This window comes from Rhinolophus sinicus, chromosome 17 (assembly GCF_057876585.1).
Source record: "Rhinolophus sinicus isolate RSI-liver-muscle chromosome 17, RSI-T2T, whole genome shotgun sequence".
NCBI classification, from domain to species: Eukaryota; Metazoa; Chordata; class Mammalia; order Chiroptera; family Rhinolophidae; genus Rhinolophus; species Rhinolophus sinicus.
The window spans coordinates 188,605,417-188,627,576 of record NC_142517.1 but is presented as its reverse complement, the minus strand read 5'-3'; the positions used below and the strand labels follow the sequence as shown (position 1 = coordinate 188,627,576).

Sequence of the window (22,160 nt, the reverse complement as noted above, 5' to 3'; positions counted from 1 at the left end):
CTTAAGTTTGACATTGTATGCTATTCTGAGTAGTGTGATGAAACCTCACACCGTCCTGCTCCATCTTGCCCAGAATGGGAACTGTCCCTTTGTCCAGCCTATACTCACTGTATCCTCCACTTGCCCTTTAGTCACTTAGTAGCCAACTTGGTTATCAGATCAACTGTATCAATATTGCAGTACTTGTGTTCAAGTAACCCTTATTTTTCTTAATAATGCCACAGTCACATAACTTTATTACAATATCTTGTAATTGTCCTACTTTATTATAGTTATTAATCTCTTACTATGCCTAATTTATAAATTAAACTTTATCATAGATATACATGTATGTATGTATGTATGTATGTATGTGTAGGGAAAAACATAGTATATACAGCGTTTGGTACTATCTGTGGTTTTAGGCATCTACTGAGGGTCTTGGAATGAATCCCCCATGCATAAGGGGAATCTACCATAACCTGAAAGAGCTGAGGACCTCACTGAAGGTTTCTGATGTCCCACGTCAGAACTGAAGAACTGATCGGCAAGATTCTGGTTGCTTCTCATTTCTGTTTTGAGGACCAAATGGTAAGCTGCATTCTCATCTTGCTTGTGACTTAAAACAATGTCATGTAAACCAAGTTTGCCTCTTATCCTCCTAGAAATTTCAAAAAGGCCAGTGGTTGACGATTAAAATCGGTAGCAGTAACAAGTGAAGATTTATCGAGTGTTTACTTTGCGCCAGGCACCCTTCTAAACACTTTTGACATATTAGCTAATTTAATCCTCATAATAACCCAATGAGGAAAATACTAATATTAGAAACATTTTATAGATGAGTCAGCTGAAACACAAAGGGATGAAGAAATGTCTCCAAGGTCTTACAGCGAGTGAGTGGCAGAGTCAGACTATGAACCCAGGCAGTCTGGCTCCAGAGCCCACATCCTTAATCAGGTGCTCCACTGCTTGGTTGGAGAATGAAAAGGGGAAGAGAGACTGTGCACTGAAAAGAAAGCAGGGTCACAATTCCGTCATGTACCCATATGTCTGTCATCCTAGAGCACCACAGTCATCCGAACTCTTTCCTCTGACATCAGCCCTATTGCCACTTTCATGGGTGGCAGGACTCAGGCTAACTCTTGTTGCCCTCCTAGGCAAATGAATAGGCTCCTTGAAGCTCTCTGCCAAAGCGTTGTTGCCCTCATCTTTGCTTCACCAGCTCCTACTCTAGCTGAGCTCTGAAGGCTGTGTCGTTACCTCTGAGCATCTTATAGCTCCTCCCCAACCTCCCCGTTAAACACCTTGGTCTGGTTTACATACTTGCACTGTGTTTGTTTCCATCAAACACTTAGCACACTTGCTTGTCATTATTTGTTTAATTGTCTAGTTCTCCACGAGACTGTAATCTCTGATTACATCAGCCTTCTTCATGGCTATATCCTCAGTGCCTAGCATATTGGAGGAATTCAATACAATTTTTTGGAATGCGTTGCTATAGAATATCTGCAATCGTATGTATCCATGCATTTTCTTGTGGCCAGGCTAGGCCATCTTTTTGAAATGGAAAAGATAATTTTCTTTGAGTCTGCTTCCTTCTAGCATGTTGTTATTGCCCATGCCATAACGCTAGTTTTCAGTCAATGCTTCAGATTCAACTAACATTCAACTGCTATGGGATAAGATGTTTCTCTTGGGTCATGCATGTATGTCTGCTAATTTAAATGAAGATAACCTCTTGGAGTTTCAGTTTCCTCAGCTGTACAACCAAGATACTAATTCGCTTGTGCAAGATCAAACTGTAAGTTTGAAAATTGGGGTTTGAATTGAGAACTCCCACTTCTAAATTTAGCTCTCTCTTTTTCTGTACGATGCTGTCTTCATGTCTCATCTCTGACCCTTGTCCACTAGTCCGTGGGTAGCACCCATATTACTGAAATACAACAAGCATGTTTCATATTCTTATCACATGCCCCTCCTTCAAAACATTTTTCCTCACTCCTTTGTTCTGTTTTACACTTTGTATTCATTTTCTTCCCTTTTCTACTCTGCCAGATTCTCTCCCAAACAGTGGCACTCAGAGTTTATGAAAACATTTCTGGGGCCTGTCCTAATTTCGTGTAGTGGATTGAAGGTTTTAGTGCTATTTGGTTATTTCGATTATTATTCCTATACAATCATTATATCTATTTTAGAAATAGAGCTCAGCGTCCCAGTGATTGGAACCAGGACTCATATTATTTGGGCTCCGGATCAAACAAGATGGTTGAACACGTGCTTTTTGCTTTGCTCATTCCTGACACCCACAGTAAAGGAATAAGGAAAGTATAAACCCCATAGTAGACAGAATAATGGTCCCCCATAGTTATTCATGTCCTAATTCTTGGAACCTCTGAATATGTGATCTTACTTGGCAAAAGGGACTATGCAAATGTGATTAAGTTAAGGGTTTTGAGATGGGAAGATTATCCTGGATTAATGTGTAGGCCCAGTGTAATCACAAGGGTGCCTGTAAGGGAAAGAGGGAGGCAGGGGAGACACACTCACACACTCCACACACACACACACACACACACACACACACACGCACACGCGCGCGCACACACACACACACACACACACATTCGGAGGTGCTCCTCTGCTGGCTTTGAAGTAGAGGATGAAGTCCCAAGCCAAGAAATGTCGATAGCCTCTAGGAGCTAGAAAAGGCAAAGCTCTTCCCCAGAATGACCTGAGGAATCCAGCCCCGCCAACACCTTGATTTTAGCCCACAGAGACTGATTTTGGATTTCAGACGTCCAGAACTATAAGATAATAAATTTATGTTGTTCTAAGCAATGATGTTTGTGGTACTTGTGACCGTGGCAATACGATTCTACTACAGCCCCTCAAGGACAAAAGACAGGAAAGGAGACTATAGCAACTGAGAGATTCAACACACATTGAGAATATGGGATGGACAGAGGAAAGGTAACTGACTTGGCAGAATGGAGGAAGCTGATTCCTAAGTGCCTGCAGAAGGGATGGCAATAAGAAGAAAGCCAATCTGTCCTACAGAAACCCAGAAGAATTCAGGAATTGGAGGCCATACCTGTTTTATCCATTTGCAGCCCTGGGGAAAGAGTATGAAGAGAGGCCTACAGAACATTTGGCTATTTAAAAGTTACAAATCCTGCTAACAAACTGCTAACTAAAATATATTCTATCCTTCTATCTTGAGAAATGCAAAGAAAGGCCCTCCATTTGGAAGTACTCCAATGAATTTAAGGAAAATTTTAAGCTTGAAAGAGAAACCGACAAACTATCCAGCCGAGTGACCAACCAAATAGGAAGTCTGATGTGTATGACTGTATTGAAATGAGACTGAAATAACTGGTAAAGAGTTTCTGATTAGTGATAAGTGCTTTAAAAACCAAGTAAGTGAAAAGAGCAATAGTTACTAACTCCAGGGAAAACAAAAAGTTTGGCAGAAGAGGAAAAGTAATTGTAGTTATAGGGCTCAAATCTAACTAGAATACAAGATCCAAACAATGTAAATGCTCTATTAATCTAATTAAAGCTGTGATACATAGTGAAAGGAGCATGTGTGTGGTGGGCATTCAGACAAGGAAGAGAATAAATCTGCATTTCCATAATGAAAAGTCAATAAGTAATGCCTAAAGCAGAAATATCAAGTTACGACAATTAAAGCATGTTGTGTAGAGATACGGAGGTCAATTCCAAAGCATCAGCTGAAAAAATCCACAGTGGCTGTTTCTGGGGAAGGCAAATACTCAGTGAGAAGGCTGTTGACTCTTTAAACTATGAGCATCTGTAACTTTGATAAAACTAAATTCTTAAAGACAAGAAATAAAAGATCTCGAGGGAAAAACATGATTGAAGGTATTTTCCTGAATCTGAAAAATATGAGCATTAAGATGGAAAGGCATGAGCATTGCGATTGAAACAGATATCTCAATCTCTTGAAAAAGGCCCACATCAAAGCACATGACCTTGAAATTTTAGAACACTGGTTATAAAAAAAGAACTTAAAAGCCTCTGGGAGGGGATGAAGGTACAGACAAAGGACTAGGAAGGACAACAGCACTGGGCTTCTTAATAGCATCATTGAAAGCTAGAAGACAATGTATTAATGCTTTCTAATTCTGAGGGGAAATGACTTCAAGTCCAGTATTCTGTTATCTTCAGACACACCAGGTCTTTGCCTGTCATGCACACTTTCTCAGGAGACTACTGGAAAATATGTGTTACCAAAATGAGGGAGTAAACCAAAAAAGAAAATCCAGGAAACAAGGTGTATCTGTCAGCTTAGGCTACAATGCAGTAACAAACAACACCAAATTCTCCGTGGTTTGCAACATAAGTTTATTTCTTCTCACCCATCATGTCCATCCAATAGTTCTGCTCCTCATCACCTTTGTAATGGGACCCAGGCTAATGGAGCATCCTCTGTCTGGGACATTCTGAGAAGAGAGAGATGATAGATCTGTCTTAAGCTTCCACCTTAGAGTGACACATGTCCTTGGCCAAAGCAAGTCACATGGTCATTTCTGAGTTTTATATGGCAGAGATATAAAATGCTTCCATAGGGTAGGATATCACAAGGCATAGCCAAGTCTGATGCCAACGGGGTGAGGAAATATAATGAACCCCAATGCAGGAGCAGCAAATATTTTGAACAATAAAGGGAACCGCTGCATAGAAGAGAGAGAGAGACTCCCCCGGACAACAGCTGTGAGGAATAAGAGGAGAACTCCAGGAGGAGGGTCAGGTTGGGGGAGAAGGATTGGCATCGATAGCTTTTCTGACAGGTTTGATTATTAGAGGGCTGCCTCTCTGAGTAGGTACTAGATGGATAGGGAGAGGGTGTGTAGGAGATCTGTTTTCTCAGCTTTTTTTTTTCCCATCCAAAGTGAGTTTTAAAAAAGCTATATAATAATTTAGTAGAAATTTAAATTATTTTTTAAATGGATAGCAATTTAGCTGTGCTTTGTCTGATGTGCTTGTGTGTGTGCTGTGATGTGTACATGTCCTGTGTTTGTGTATATGTGTGATTAGGGCAGTTCTCAAACTGTAGTAGGGAATAGTTTGTTACTCTTCTGCAACAAGGTGGGTACCGAAATTGAGAATAAGCATTTCTAAACTTCAGTAGCAATTTAACACAGTACTTTATGCCTGTTGAAACCAATAACACAAAATTTGGGGGCTTTTATCTTATATTCTTTGTCTTTTAAAAATTTTACTTTTCTAGTAATTCGTTTCTACTGTAGTTCACAAAAATTTGCAATGAATTGGAAATTTTAAAAATGTGGTTGCTTACCACAGATAGTTTTATAAGCACTGATTTAGGATATAAAGGTAAGGCTTTAGGTTGAATGTATTTTGAGAATTATTGTGCTACAACAATCAGCAAATGGCCAATACTACATTTTCTGACCATCCTTCTTCCTCCACAATTCTGAGAATTTTATGTAGAAAGAACAGAAGCATATTGAGGTCAGCATTCCCAACCCTCTCATGATAAAATTGTTTACAACATTCTTCTCTGCCTCCGTCCTGCCCTCTCAATAAAGTACCTGGAAAGAACCCAAAGAAAACAGCGGTATTTTCCAAGAAGTCATGGGAAAACATCATTAATAACCCTGAGAAGGTGGAGACATTTGACTGTCTAAGGATAACAAGTGTACTTTTTTTACAGTACTGTCCAAATTCTGCATTTTTGATTGCACTACTCTTATACTCGTGTTAATAGTCAAATATCTAAGCCATTAGTAATATAAAAATATTCTCTTGTTTTTTTAAACTGTCTTACTAGGTTCTCACTCCATTCCCATCAGGAGTGATGTTTATGCCCATGTTTATTAAAAGAAAACATCCTCCTAAATGTGTTTTGGGGCTTAAAAACGGATGCTTTACTGTGATAAAGCAAAATGCAGTTTATCATAGGCTGTATTTCAGAAGTACCAGAGCACATTTCTTCAGAAGAGTGACATTTCTTTCAATATGTAAGTAAATATGAACCTCTCAATGCTGAGGTTCACATGCATCTTGATAAAACTTATCTCATCTCTGTTTAGTTGTTCAATCATGTATATTGTCCTGGTGATATTGGGAAACAACACAGCTGACACATGCCCTAACAGGAATTGTTACTACCTAAACTCAGGGACAGGATACAACGGTTCAAACCACGCCCCAACAAGCAACCCCCATCTCTGCATAGTGAAAGGCTATGAAAACATGGGTAGCTTATGAGGTAAGAGTTACTGTATCTGCTAAAACTAACTGTATCAAGGTATCTGACTTGTATGTTCAGATACTTAATGAGTGATACTCAAGTTTTCTTTTTCACACACAACACACTTATATCAATAACATCCAAAGATAGGATGGGAGAAGGGACGCTGTCTATTTTCAAAAGCTCCTCCCACCTAGACGTGTGTCCCTTCCTCACCCTGCCCCCTTCTATAAGGAATTTAGAAAGAGGTTAGTTGTTTGGGAGTGTAAGGATGATAGGGAAAGAGAGAATAGATCTTTTCGTCTGTACAGATCCCTAGGCAACAAATGAGAATAAGAACCCTAACAAAATTTCAATGTCATGACTGCCAGTGTCCTTTTTTTTGTAGACTTTTCTCAGCAAGGAATCTAGTCCAGTCAGCTAAATTCTTGTATCTTAGTATTTGACATACATTTTTAGGAAGGAGCTATCAAAAATGACGATTTAGTGTATGTTTCTATACACTGCATTAACTACATTGTTGTTTCTTCCAGGAAATACCTTGTTGCCAAAAGAGCTTAGAGGGGATACACAAGTGCATGCTGACTCTGCACAAGCAGATTTTATATCATTAGGCTCTTTCATCTATAGATCAGGAAAAATACTTTGTTTCATCCTCATCCGTTGGAGCAGATCCCTTCACAGTTCTGAGATCCTCATAAAATAAGAGGTCCCTTAGTAAACGTACTCTCAAACTATGAATGAGGGTTATAAATGTCAGCAAAATGGAATTGAATTTGCTAGAATTTGGAGCTCCCAGCCCTGGCTCTTGACAGGGTGACTTTTTCTTCCATGTTCATGCAGTCTCTCTGGACCGATCTTTTTCCAGAACTGAGTACATCCTTTTTTTCTCCGGTCCCCTACACCCCAGTACAATTACCCTGTATAGATTCCTGTAATCTGCAAATGTTATTTAATATGTTACTGTATAACACTCTGTAACTGTTACTAATACCGCTTCTGTGGCACAGTGCTAAATAGTTTTTGTAATTGTGGTTTTGAGTGGAACCGGTAGAACGCTTTTGTAATTGTGTGTCAGAGTTTCTCGTACTTTTTCCAGGAAGCCGGAACTGAATTGTTTTCAGGGCTTACAGCCTATCATCTTAGTCCAATAGCATATGCTCTTGTGGCCCACATGTTGCAAGCTATGAAAGGGCTATAATCAAAACACTCCCTAAGTGGCTAGCTACAGCCCAGGAATGTTTACTAGAATTGCCCTGAAGCCAAAGGAATTGAAAAAACACCCTCTCTTTCTTTCCATTAGGGCTTGCCCCAAGTTGTCCCTTCACTGTCAGAGCTTGTTGCACACACAGAGCAGAGCATCCATCACTTGTTATGAAATATATTAGCCATTCATGTATTTGTCCAGCCTGTTAGACTGTAAATGCCTCAAGGCCAGGGATAAAGTTTTACTCATCCTATTAGCCCAGCACCTCCTCCAATGCCTATTTATTGACCTAAAACAAGGGAACTAAACACAACCGAAAACAGGACACAAAAGACTGGAATTAGAAGTCCATGTGCAGCAGAGATAGCAGCTGTGCTTGGAGTCACATGGAGCAGGCGTGGGAGACCCACGCTGAAGGTTTCATTCTTAAAATTCTTAAAGGTGAGGAATTACTAAACATGAGGCTGATGACTTTTTTCCAAGGGGAGAAAATGGCAAAGTACAGAGATTGTATGGGACATACAGAAGACAGGTTTTCTCTGTTTTGAGCTTTCTCTAAAAAAGGGGGGGAGGGAGAATGGGAACTATGTCATATGATTGTTGTGAGGATGAAAACTTCCATGTACTGGGGGTGCCAAAAAAATGTACACAAATGGACACTTTGGTCAATGTTGCTCAAGCAGTAGTTCGCCGTAATCAGAAGTGTCTGGACGCTGATGGTAACCACTTTGAGCACCTCTTGTCATTGCAGAAGTCACACGTGACTTGTATTCATCTTTTGTGATTGGTATATATTGAATATTACAATTTTAATAGTTTTTTCCTTTCTTACAATGTGTATACATGTTTTTGGCTCTCTCTGTATATGACTTAACGCTGTCCCTGGCTCACTGTAAGTGATTAGTAAGTATTAGATTTTTTTAAAATTGTATCTCATTATATCCAATTAAAGGTATTTTTTGTGTCACTAGGAAAAAATTGCCCATTAAACTATTACACGGTGATTTCTTATCACTAAAGTTATCTTCTATTTATTGAAAAAATTTTAGACTTATTTAGATGGTTTTTAAAATTACATTTTATTCTCAGGCCATATATAAAAAGGTAAAAGTAAATAAATTGTCTAAGGTAATTGTAGAACTTTTCCATGTTCAGAGTCTAATTCTTCAGAATCACTTTTTGACTTAGAGATATTGATTGCTGTTTTTTTTCCCCATAATGTTGTCTGTGATATCAAGTGTTAGAAATTAGAAGTGTAGCACTTCTAAAATGTGCCCCTCTGCCAAATCCCAGATTTTCTTCCAAACCACTGACACCCACTCTCCTTGTGCTGATTTCATCTTACCAGCAAGTGTCAACAGAATATTTTCAGACAACCAAATTCATACTCTTTTCTGAATTCCTGCTTTTACATCCTAATCTGCTTCCTACGTGGTGGTCCCCACGTTAGTTCATGATAACTCCATTGCAGTCATTTTCTCAGGACAAAAATCCCCGGAGTCATTTTTGGCTTTCCCCTCTCTGTTGTACCAAAAATCCAATCCACTAGGATTCTAAATCCAGAATCTGGCTCCCATCTGCCCTCCTCTACTGCTACTTCACTAGCCTGAGGCATCCTCAACTCTCACCTATAATTATCTCATAACAGGTTTTTCTGCTTCTGTCTTGGCCCCCCTACATTTCTATTCGCAACATAGTGGTCTGAGTGAATCTTGCAAAAATAAGTCAGGTCTTGTCTCTCCTCTCCTCAAAACCCAGCATAATGCCAGTCAGAGTAAAAGGTGAAGTCTCTGTGTTGGCCCCTAAATCTTATGTCATCTGTGATGTTTCCTGCTTCACCTCTCTCTCCCCCTCCTACTCCCTTCTGGGGCATACTCCCCACTCACTGGAGTCCATTCTGTTTCCCAGTCTCACCAGGCATGCTCGTGCCTGAGGATCTCTGCCCCAGCTCTTGTTCCAGCCTCTGGATCTATAGTTAACCCTCTCACCCTCTTCAAGTCTTTGCTCAAATCTCGTGTTCTCACTGAAGCCTACTTTGGCCATCCTAACTAATACCCTATCCTGAAGCTGCCTCTGTACCCCAGTCCACTCCATCCCCTTAAATCCACTCCACGTTTTCTTTTTTCCATGGGATTTACCAGTATAGCATACTATAAAATGTACTTATTTATTACAGTTTATTTCCTCACAACGACAGCATCTTTGATTTGTTCACTGATGATTCCCAAGTGCCTAGAGCAGTGCCTCATGGGCATTCGTTCGGTACTTGTTGAATTGTACTGACTTATAACAAATCCTGTGAGGTCAGTACAAGGTGCCATGGGAGTGTCTAGAAATGGCCCACACCGAGCAGGTTAAGAAAAACATTGTGAAGGAGCTAATGCCTCCGCTGAACTTTTAGGAAGTAGCGAGGCAGCTGAGGGGGAACCACGAGAAGCAATGAAATCACAGATGCAAAATAATCCCTGTTTCAGCTGGATGTTTAGATTGGACACTACCTGATTACGGTTCAGAGTATGGAAGTCAAACCCCATAGGTCATAGACTGCAAAAAAAATTTCAGCAAGCTTTTTGTTTGTGCATACAGTGTCATAGTGAGTGCTGCCAGCATCCCATGGTCAAAGTCCATGGGCCAGGACCTCAGCCTGACCAGCCAAGGTGCCACGTATGTGTTGGTCAACAGCATAGGCTGTAATGAAAACATTAAGGTTCTGGTAGCCAATGTAGTAGTGACGGTAGTTCACAGTGAATGTCTTTAGAAAGAAATGCAATGACATAGCGATTTTTCTCATTTGAGGTGTTCTTTCAGCTTAGACCAGGGATTGTCCTCATAGATGAAGCCTTAGCTATTTTGGTACTTGGGATAAGACAAATCCACTCCCAAATCAGCTTTATAACTTATGGTGTATGATTTATGTGTTCTTTACAATATGTACCATCCGGTGGCTTCATATTTAAATTAGTAGTCTTGATAATTAGATGTCAAGCTCAGTTGTTTCTAGCTGTTGGAGAAGTGTATGTGCTGTCAACATGAAAATATGACACATTTTAGAATTGTACACACTCTAAAATGTTTGCTTGTGCCTTTTAAATTTCAGCAGGCAGATACAAAGCCCTTTCTGCCTTCCAAATTTTGACTCTTTTCATAGAATCACCTAAGCTCAGTCTCTGGCTGACACACAGTAATCAATACACAGTATTTAAATGACTGAATCAAATAAATTTTGATCTAGAAGAAACATATACTCTAAACCTCAAGGACTTGGGGAAACCAACTTAATGTACTCTTTTGCAAATATCTGTAAAATAGGGCTCTTCATAGTACCTGTCTCGGTCTTTATGAGAATTAATATATGTAACAGGAGTTAATATATGTAAGTTTTTGACATATTTCTTTTACTAGTAGACTTTAGTTTTATTTATTTATTTTATTTATTTATTTTTTTATTTTATTAGTTTCAGGTGCACAAGACAAAGCAAAACTTAGACGTTTATCATTTATATCCCTCACACTGTGTGAACCCCCCCACCCCCCATCCACTATCCCTCTGACATCGCACACAGCCATTACATTTCCACTGTCTCTATTCCTAATGCTGTACTCCGCTTCCTGTAACAATATACATACAAATATATAAATATACATACATATATATATTTATATAAAATTATAGTTGGCATTCAGTATTGTTCAGCTTCAGGTGTACCGTGCAGAGATCAGGCATCTACATCATCCCTGAGGTGGTCTCCCAAATGGGACACATGTCCATCGGATACCCTACAACATGTTTGCATTATTGATTACGTTCCCCAAATTAATTTTCAAAACCCCGTGGCCATCTTGTGGTTAGACTTTAGTTTTAGAACAATATTAGATTCACAGAAAAAATGAGCATATAACACAGAGAATATATACTTACATCCTCTCCGCTTACCCAACCCCATCCCCAGGTTCCCTATTATTAACATGTTACATTAGTATAGTACATTTGTTACAAGCAATGAGCGAATATTGATACATTATTATTAACCAAAGTCTGTAGTTTACTCAGGTTTCCTTAGTTTTTACCTAATATCCTTTTCTGTTCTTGAATCCCATCTAGGATACTATGTTACACTTAGTAGTCTTGTCTTCTTAGGCTTTCTTGACTGTGACAGTTTCTCAGACTTTCCTGTTTGTGATGACCTTGGCAGTTTTGAGGAATATTGATTAGGTATGTTATAGGACGCCCTCTGTTAGAATTTGTCCTTGGCTTATATTAAGGCATATACAAGTGTTGGTTATTAATATTATTGCTTCATAAAATGTGGAACTGAGGTGGGAGGTGAGGGAAGGATAGTTTTGCTGGACGTTCAGTATTTAAAAGAAAGATTTATTTTGAGACTTGTTGGTTTATCATTGTTGAAAGACTGTGTGGACAAAATTTGGTGTGCCTACATCCGTCCTTCCATCTGTCCATTCAATTCAGTAAATATTCACCAAGTCTCTATGGTGAGGGCAGAAGTATGTTAGATGCTGATTCACAAAACAAAATTTCCCTCATGGAGCTTCCTATAAATTGGGAGATAGTGAATAAGGAACTAAGAAATAATCCAAAGGTTAGCTATGACAAGCAAAGAAAATATTCTTATATCAAAGAATGTCTCAGGTGATGGGAGGGGGGACTCCTTTATCAGAGTGGTGTGTAAGTTAGGGTTATATTTAACTGTGAGGGACAGAACTTAAAAATCGGGAGCTTAAACAAGATAGAAATTTCTCTCATGTTCAGGAAGTCAGGGAGTTAATCCAGAGCTAATGAGACAGCTCCATTGCATCAGGGTCCCAGGCTCCTTCCATCTTCTTGCTCTGCTGTGCATCGTTTCGTTTCCCAGGATCATGTCATGGTCTGAGACAGTTTCTGGGGCTCTCGCAATCATCTATGAATTCCAGCCAGCATAAAGGTGAAAGGGACAGGGACGGGAACAGCCCTTTCCCCATTTCTGCTTACTTCTTCTGGCCAGAACGTCATCACTGCCTTACCTAGCCACCTTGCCTGGTCTTTATCCAGGACAGGCACACCAGTTAAACATCAGAAGTTTTATTGCTGTGCAACAGTGGCTCTCAAACCTCAGCATGCATCAGACTCACCTGCAAGACTTGTTGAAATACATGTTGCTGGGCCCCAGCCCCAGAGTTTCTCATTTAGTAGGAGGCCAAGAATTTGCATTTTTAACCAGTTCCTGTGTGTTGTTAATACTGCTGGTCCAGGACCACACTTTGAGAACCACCACCATAGAAGAAGGGAAATATGGATGTTGAAGGAGCAGTCTCTGATTCAGAGCATAATTTGGACTTTAATCCTTTACATTTTTGTACTGAGACAGATTACACTTTCTGAGGTAAAGTAGCTCATCTTTGATGTGTCAATTCTGGATAGCTGTATACAATTTAGTCATTTTTGTGTAAGATCAGTGTTTTGGTTATCTACTGCTGTATAGCAAATAACCCAAAACACAGTAACCTAAAGCACTAATTTGCTTATGATGCTGTAGATCTGCAGTTTGAGCAGGACTCAGTGGGGAAGGCTTGCTTTTGCTCTACATGTGTTGGCTGGTTGTGAGTAGGGCTGGAGGATGCATGATGGTGTCACTCACATGTCCGGGGCCAGCTGTCAGGTGGGGCACCTCACTGCTCCTTGGACTTCCTTACCTGAAGTCTCGGGGTCCCCAAGAAGGTGAAATGGAAGTTCTAAGGCTTCTTAAAGCCACAGCCTAGAAATCACACTGAGTCACTTCTGCCAGATTCTGCTGGTGAAAGCTAGTCACAAAGCGAGCCCAGGTTAAAGGGGAGAGGAAGTATAATAGATTCCATCTATTGAAGGGAGGAGTGGCAAAGTCATATTGTGAAAGAACATGTGTTGTATTGTAGCCGTGTTTGGCCGTAGTCTACCATAGTCAGGAACGAGAATGTCAATCCCTTATAATTCTAAATATAGACATAGAGCTATCATCCGATGGATTTTATCGCTACTGGGACCAGAGTGTGATTTGGGTAAAACACTGCCAAAATTATTTGGTGCACTGGTAGAAAAGAAATATGACAAGGTCAAACAGGGTTTTAGAAAGGTTTTCTGGTTATTGAAAAAACTTTCCCATACCTTTATTTTTATTTTTATTTTTTTTAAAGAAAGATTTATTTTTATTTTTAATTTTATTGGGGAATATTGGGGAAGAGAGTGTTTCTCCAGGGTCCATCAGCTCCAAGTCGTTGTCCTTCAATCTAGTTGCAGAGGGCGCAGCTCATCCAAGTCCAGTCGTTATTTTCAATCTTAGTTGCAGGGGGCGCAGCCGACCATCCCATGTGGGAATTGAACCAGCAACCTTGTTGTTGAGAGCTCCCGCTCTAACCAACTGAGCCATCCGGCCACCCCTCCCGTACCTTTATTGATATAAAAGTTCAAACATGAGGAGGAGAACACAAATTTGAAATAAATTCATAAATATTTTTCTGCTGGCCTTCTTTACTCACATGGCTATTTTGATTGAAAATTGTGATCTCAACTTTTGAAAGTCAGCATTTTAAAAATAATGTTCTCACACAATATAATGTGAATTAGTGCTCTAAAAGAAGTCAAGGTTATAGAATATTTTTATACATCGTATCATTTAGGGTGTGGGCAAGAGACTCCCCGCGCCCCCAATGAAATTTTTACAAGTGCCTGAAATTTTACCAGCAGTGATTCATTATTTGTTTCAAGCATTGCTCATTTTCACTGAATTCTTACATAGCAAATACTTCTGGGAAAGGAAAGATAGGAAGTCAGTAGCACTGTACTATGAATAATTTAAAGGAACACTCTCTTTTTCAGAGAATTCTGAGTCCTGGGTGACTTTGGGGAAAGGGCGTGCTGAAGGCAGGAGTGAAGCGAGATGGGGGTGGGGTGGATGAAGAATGGTAAAATGGAGGTACCGAACCCACATTTCTTTACCTCACAGGACTGCTGCTTAGGTGCTTACGTGCTATTAAAACAACCAATTCCATAATGGCTTTTGATTTAGGAGAACATTTTGTTCCTATAATATGATACTCATGCACTCTGAGTTTTTTCTTTTCCTAAACATTTTTCCACAAAGAGTATTTCTGTACCCTTAAAATAGCTCTAGCCACCTGCTTTGAGGTGCTTCTCTTACAATAACTTCTGGTTTCTGTGATTTTCCTTTGGAATCAGATAGCTCTCCAGCCCTTCCTTCTCACCCTATTTCCCAAGGTCTAAAAGGCAGGCCTGGCGTTTTGCTGGACCTCTGCAGGTGCCGGTCTGCTGTGGGAAAATTCCAGCCTGGGCAGAGACCATGCTGTGTGTTCACCAGGTGTTGAATCAACCACAGAGGAGAGCTGCCTCACAGCCTGTGTTTTCCTCGTTTGAATAGCAAGATTATTTATTTCTTTGACTTTCTTAAGGCTACTCCATCTCTCCTTTGAATGTACGCTTTTCCCCATGAGAACTAAATCCGACTCAGACGCCCCGGAGAGTTGCATTCCAGGGAGCTGCTTTTGTTTGTGGAGCTGATACAGTGCAAGACTGATTTTATTATTCTAACAGAGAGCAAGAGCCTGTTCTGCGGTTCAGATGAAAAGCTCTGTGACTAACAGGATTCTTTCATCCTTTATTTATTTATTTATTGTGTGTGTGTGTGTGTGTGTGTGTGTGTGTTAACATTTCTCCCATTAGCTGCCCCATTGGTTCACGACAGTTCTCCCAGCTAAAGTGATCTATCACGGAGAGAGGGAAGGAGAAGTGGGAACTAGCTGGTGTTTACCCCCTGACAGTGGGGCTTCTACACCTGCAGTCAGGACAGGCCAACAGCTCTTACTTAGGTGGTGTGAGCTGACAGAGGAAGTTTGCCTCACAACCACTGCCGTTCTGGAGAAGTCCCCGGATATAGGGCAGCGAGCCAGTGGGTGCAGTCTGCCTCCCGGTTCTCCCTCCTCAAGTCAAAGGCTCTTGGAAGACAAGGCTTAGTTTTGCAGCCAAACTATAGATAGAGGTCCTTCTGCCGTCATCCTGGGATCTACTCAGTACGGATTTTACAGTTAGCCAGAGCCTGCTGTAAACTGGACTCAGAGCTGACCGGGCATTTTGCCTCTTTTAAGCCTCTACAGAGGCTTCCTCTCCCACACCCAACTGGTTGGCAGGGTACCCCTGGCTGTTGAAGGTTCGTCAGTGTTGAAGTGTCCCTTCTTGCTCTCCTCGCTCACTGTTTTCTCCCCTGCCACTTCATTTGGGCAAACACATTTAAAAAAAAAATATATGTGGCAGTTTGACAAATCCAATTAATAGCTTTGCGTCATGACATTAGCTGAAGAAGCAGGTGATAGACGCATCTCTAGGCTTGAGAGCTTGCAGAGATCCAGGTGAGCCATGGGCAATGAATGAATTGGAGCCAAGTGCTAATATACTAACAGGATGGACCAATAAGATGTCAACAAGTGGAGAACAAATGTAAATACGATCTCTGGTACTCTCTTAGAGAAATCTCTGCTAACGACTCCGGTACCTTTCGGCCTCTGTGCATGGGCTCCCTCTAATGCCTAGAACCGCCCCAGTTTCTGAGCCTGTCCTGACAAGTAGGTGACATATCAGTGTACTAGGAGAGTGTAACCAGGAAGAGAGAAAGCATGCTGAATATTTGAAACTTGGGATTGAATGCAGAGAACTGTTTATATATGAGAAGGAAGAGCTGAGAAGCCAAACAATGGATGGCAACATAACCCAAAGAATAACAACAGCAGGGTGCCACTGCTACTTCTAAACTGCAGGTCACCTGGGAGGAAATGCTTTTTTAACCAAAGTGGAGAAGGCAGTACGGTCATCTGTTGGGAAACCATGGTGGGACTGCCTGGGAGGAGCTGGAGGCTCAGATGAGATGCCAGAGACACTGCCTTAGGCAGAAAGGGAGGGAGAGAAATACCCTGAGAAACCAGCTGGCAAGGGTCCGTCTCCTGGGATCCAGAGCCGAGCAGCAGAGCCTGAGAGCTGGCGCAGGCGGGAACCGCATGTGGTTGGGTGTGGGAGGGAGCTCAGAAGTATGTCCTGATGCAAGTGAGCTTTGCATTTGCAGTGCCAGGGATGAGGCCTGGCTGCCATGCAATGGACCAGTGGCATCGCCTCCTGTCCTCAGATAGTCTGGTAGAGTGTAATGGTTAAGAGTGCTGTGTAGTCTTTGCTAGGAGTGTGCACCACAAGGATGGATGCATTTATTCAAAACTCATTGAACTATATTTACATTACACCTCAGTAAAATGTAAAAATACACACAAAGAATATTAGGCTCTGGAGTCATGCTGTCTGTATTTGCTACTAACTAGCTTTTATGAACGGAATTATCTGTCTTCCTTTCCCACCCCCCCATTCATATGTTGTAGCCCTAATTCCCAATGTACAGTATTTGGAGATAGGGCCTCTAAGAAGGTAATTAAGAGTAAATGAGATCATACGGATGGTGTCCTAATCTGATAGGACTGGTGTCCTTATAAGAAGAGGAAGAGAAACCAGAGATCTCTCTGTCCACCTGTGCACAGAAGAAAGGCCATGTAAGGACACGGCAAGAAGGCAGCCCTCTGCAAGCCAGGAAGAGAGGCTTCACCAGAAATCAACCCTGCCAGGCCCTTGATCTTGGACTTCGAGTCTCCAGATGCTGAGAAAATAAATTTCTGTTGTTTAAATCCCCCAGTCTGTGTTACTCTGTGATGGCAGCCCTAGCTGACTAATAATATTAGCTTTGTGACTTGGAGCAAATCATATATGTTCTATCTACCTTAGTTTCTTCATTTGAGAAACGGAAATGATAAAACTTCCCTCCTCACAAGGTTTTTGGGAGAATTAAGTGAAGTGTGAGGTTACAGCACTTGGCATGTATTAATAGTAAGTATGCATGTGTAGCTCTTACTATTCATACCCCGAATTTCTGCCTCCGTATCCCTGCCCAGAATTCTGGATCTCACCTATCATCAGACGCTGCCTCCAACCCCCCCCCCCCCCCCCCCCGCCCAGCCTCACACAAGAGCTATTCTACTGCCACCCTCCAGCCACCACTTGGGGTTCTGCTGGCGTCACTCAGAACTGTCACCTGGTCTTCGTTTAGCTGTCTGTGCTCTACTTGCTGACCCCATCTCCACTGAGAATGTCATGTCCCCATAATTATGTGCTTTGGTTCACCTACCAAGTGGCTTGTGACTGAGCCAGCTGTATCAGTTTCCCATGGCCCCATCCTCTCTGGTCCTGGCTCCTTCTCATCAGCCTGTGTGCTTAGGTTGGCTCAGCACACTTCCCACCTCCTTTAGCAACACTCCAGGCTGTTTACACAGACTCATGGAGCTGTGCAAATTCTAGATTTTTCTGTCTAGAAATGCCTTGGGATGGAAAGGGGTGAGTGGATGAGCTTTCTTTGAAGCTGCATTTGCATAGCAAGCACACTGTTTTATGTTTGTTTGTTTTTACCTTAGAATATGGGCTTATTTGGGGTGGATTTTGGGAGAAATAATGGAAGTAATGTGTGTGTGAGTTGGAGGTTGGCCGGTCACGGTCACAGGCCAGTTGGAGACAACTTCCCAGCATCAGGCCCTCACTCCGCACATTAGTACTGGTTTTATGAAGGCATTGGGATTTGTGGTTGTCTGAGGTTTGTTGGGTGGTTTGCAAGCAGTGGTTCTCAGGTTTGTAATGATGTGTATTGGTTTTCAATTGCCGTATAGCTCAAACGTAAGAGCATAAAACAACACACGTTTTAAAATCTCTGTTTCTGCAGTTTTTAGTCTTTTGAAGTTACAAAAATGATACAAGCTGGTTATAACAAGTTTAAACATTAGGAAGTTTGTAAAAGTAAAAGTGATACATACGTTCTTCCCTCTATTCCAACTCTCCCAGGTAATAACTACTGATAGCCATTTAGTACATCCATTTATATTTTTTCCATGCTTACATGAACATAAACAGCAACTGGGTTTTTTTGTCTTTTTTTTTTTTTTTTTTTTGTAAAATAAGAATGAGCTCATACTTAAATTAGACAGGATTTTTGTTTGCAAGTGATAGAAACTATATACGTCAACTATTTCAGGCAAAAAGAGGAATTCACTGGTAGAAGAATTTAAACCACAAGACTGTCTTTGTCTTTTGTCTCTGCTTCTCTCAAACCAGCATCCTCCCCAAGCTCGAACTCCGTACACTGGAAGCTGCCTGGCGTTCACCCCCACCCCCCCAAGCTTCCCCACGCAGAGGCCTTATTGCTCTGCTGTCAGTGCTGAAGAAAATACTCCCAAGAAGTACTTTTGTCTGCAAATCACATAAAACCCAACTGCAAGTGAATTAATGGAGGGTTATTGTTTTCATGGAGTAAGATGCCTAGAGGTAGATGGTGGCTCTGTCGTCCAACGATGCCATGGTTCTGGGTCAGTTCCTTTGCAATTCTCTTGGTCTTCCCCTCATGGTTGCAAGATGGGTGCAGCCTCTCTAAACACTATTTTCTCCCTTGACAGTTTTCTTTCCATGGCTTCTCTCAAAGGTAAAGCCTGAGACAAAGGCTGTGTGCAGGGACTTGGGGAGGTGCTCACAGGAAGCAGGTAAGGACTGGGGTTGGGGGAGATGAAGCAGGGAAAGAAAGGTATTATAAGAATGCATTACTGAGTGGGGCAGTGGGTGATGTGCTAAATCCTGCTGGTACCGCCTGAGCAGCCTTATGAGATATATCAGAACTGTCCCCTGGGGGACCAGGAGAGCAGCACTTTTTATCAGTGCACCTGCCCCCACAACTAAACAGATCTGCCAGTTAGCGTGTGTATATGGTATACACAGTTCATAGCTGCTTACTACTTTGTTATACAGATGAGCCATCCTTTGCATGTTCTCCTGTTAATGGACATTTAAGTTGTAGTCCTAATTTCATGTCACATTGCCACAAGCATTGACAGGGTCATGACTTTTTCTTTTTCTTTTTTCACGATCCCAGGACTGAGGAAGTGTTATTCCATTTCTAGGCTTTGGGAAATTGGAAAATATAGCAATATTTCATCTTGCCAAAACAACTATTTCACACTAACCTATTCAGAACAAAAATAGCAGAGGTAAAAATAGCTACTAAGCAGCCAAATAGATGTCAAACAGTCACGAATTCCAGATGGAACGGGCAGTCCTGTGTGCAAGGTCACTCGGATTTTGCCTTAAATCTCACACATTTCACTTGAAAGAGAGCTCTTTATAGGCCTGTTCAACCCCGTTTCACTTACAATTCTGGCTAGCTTGGTATCCTAGTTACTGTCTCCACAGCAAATGAAAAGGGGAAGGAAGCTGCTAAGGGAAGCCACGCTGACAAACTCAAGATCAAAACGTGACCACTGACAGCAAAAGGAGGCAAAAAAATCAGAATAACAGCAACAACTAAAAAATAACCACCTTTTTCAAAATGTCATAAACATGCAAAAAAATAATTGGTATTCTATCAGTCTACGGAACAGTCAAAGAACTGAGGTCCCCAGCCAGGAAGAAGAGTTAAAATTGCATTTAGAGTACCCTTTACAAGGCAAGGAAATGAATAATGTATTTTATGCTATTAAGACCTCTCATTCAGTATTGACTCAGTATGATGATTATTTTTGTGTAATATGTTTTAGAGAGATTTCCCAATAAGTAGATTTAAAATGATGAAAAAAGTGGATTCTAAAAGCTCTGGGGAACTTCACTCTGAAAACAAATGTTTTCCATGGAGTTTTAGCCAAGGTTGGGTAGAAACAGGGAGGGATTTCTCTACTCCTCTGCACAAGAGGGTGACATGGAGCAGCCTCCGCCTCTAAATCAGGGCAGCGGGCTCTGTCTCAGGAGTGCACGTGGACTATCACTAAACTGTCCTTCAGCAGTGACCGCTAAAGCTGGGTAGGCAAATATTGAGACATGTATCCATCCTCCTAGAAATCTTCCAGGAATGTGATAGGTGCGCTGGAATGGAATGACCAAAAATTAATATATTAATATAATAATATATTATATTACATAAGACCTGGTCTTATATTATAGTAAAATAAGACTGGGTCTTATATTAATTTTTGCTCCAAAAGACGCATTAGAGTTGATTGTCTAGCTAGGTCTTATTTTCGGGGAAACACGGTAGAAGTTGGAAAAGGCAAGAAAATGGGATTCTCTCCTAGAGCCTCCAGAAAGGAATGCAGCCCTAGCACCACCTTGATTAGCCCAGGGAGACCCATTTTGAACTTCTGACTTCCAGAACTCTAGGATAATAAGTCTGTGTTGCTTTAAGTCACTAAATTTGTGGTAATTGGTTCCAGTTGCAGTAGGAAACTAATACACATGCTTGTAACTTACATTTAAGATGTACTTATGAAGTGTTTACTATATGCTTAACATCGTGCATGGGGAGAAGATACAAAAACAGTGTCAATGTCACACCTTTTCTTAAGTGTTGATATTTCAGGAGATGAAATAGGGTTTTATATCGGTTGCACAGACCTTTAGCTATCATTATGATGCTCCTAGTTGCTTAGGTAACTATTGATTCATCTAATCATCCACAGCTCTTCATGCCTTCTCTGTGCCAGGCATTGTGCATACAAAGACAAGTGAGATACAAAGATGAACAAGATACAGATACTAGATATCGTCAAGCAGGATTCTTCATCTCCATTACATCCAATCTGCTTCTCCTGCAGTCTTTTCCCAAACTCCCAACTCCTCAAACTCCAAATCTACAAAATAGTTGGAGCAGAAGTTTTCAGCCAGTGATGTAAGTGAGAGTCATTTCTGTGGTTGGTGTGAAGGGGAAGGTGAAAGGATAATGCCTGGACCTGCCCATGGAGATTCTGACTCAGTAGTCTGAAGAAGACTTTGGCTAGAGGTTTTTTTTGGTAAAAGCTCCCTATGTAATTCTACACCTTGCTTAAGAGAGTACGATGAATATAGCAAAACAAACAAACAAAAACAACAACAACAAACAAACAAAAACAAACAAACAATAAAAACAAAAAACAGACCAAAGAAATTTCAACAAGTTAAACATTTTTTGATATCATATAGGTGGTACATGTTAGTTGATTATGATGTAAAGAAATTATAAACAACAGAAGAGAACCACTCAAAACCTGTACATTTGGAAATTAACAAAGCACATTCCTAAATAATTAATTATCTGGAGAAAGAGGGAGTCAGAGTAAAATTGCAAAATATTTAGAAAAAGAGAAACCATAAGGAAAGTAAACCACAAGGAAACCAAAATTACAGGAAGTAGCCAAAGTGGTATTCAGAGGGAAATTTATAGTCTTAAACCTTTATTAGAAAATAAGAAAGATTAAACATAAAGTACCCAGGTCAAGTAGATATAAAAAGAACAACAAAAATTAACCCTAAAGAGTAGAAATGTTTATGGCAGATTAAAGATAAAAACAAAATGAAGCAAAATCACCTTAGTGGAACTGATGAACAAAACCAAAAGTTTGTTCCTTGAAAAATGAACTTTGGTTATGATAAATACATAGTATTATTATTAGTTGTAGTATTAGTATTAGTAGTAGTGGTAGTAGTAGTATTACGAAAACATGTATGTAATTCTTTGTGTCAGAGGCATTCATTACCCACCAGCTATGCACGTGCTTTCCTGCATTTCCACGCTCTCTGGGCCATAAGTGGTATTTGCCACTGAACCGTAAGCAGAGTGACATGTGCCATTTATGAACCAAAGCATTTACGAGCCCGTGTGT

The 22,160-nt window shown here is 40.8% G+C and overlaps 1 protein-coding gene across 5 annotated transcripts in view; it reads left to right on the top strand.

Moving 5' to 3' along the window:
• The window catches only part of LOC109445030 (uncharacterized), an 80,404-nt gene that overhangs the window by 5,787 nt on the left and 52,457 nt on the right, over window positions 1–22,160 (top strand). For 3 of the 5 annotated variants that reach the window (XR_016019821.1, XR_016019820.1, XR_012489461.2), the window contains exon 2: window positions 405–570. The exons of 1 other annotated variant lie outside the window; for it this stretch is intronic. The gene's annotated coding sequence lies outside the window, so the exon portion shown is untranslated. Of the gene's footprint in view, window positions 1–404; window positions 571–16,920; window positions 17,134–22,160 lie in introns of those variants that run through there. One more of the 5 variants, XR_002136986.3, reaches the window with a different exon arrangement.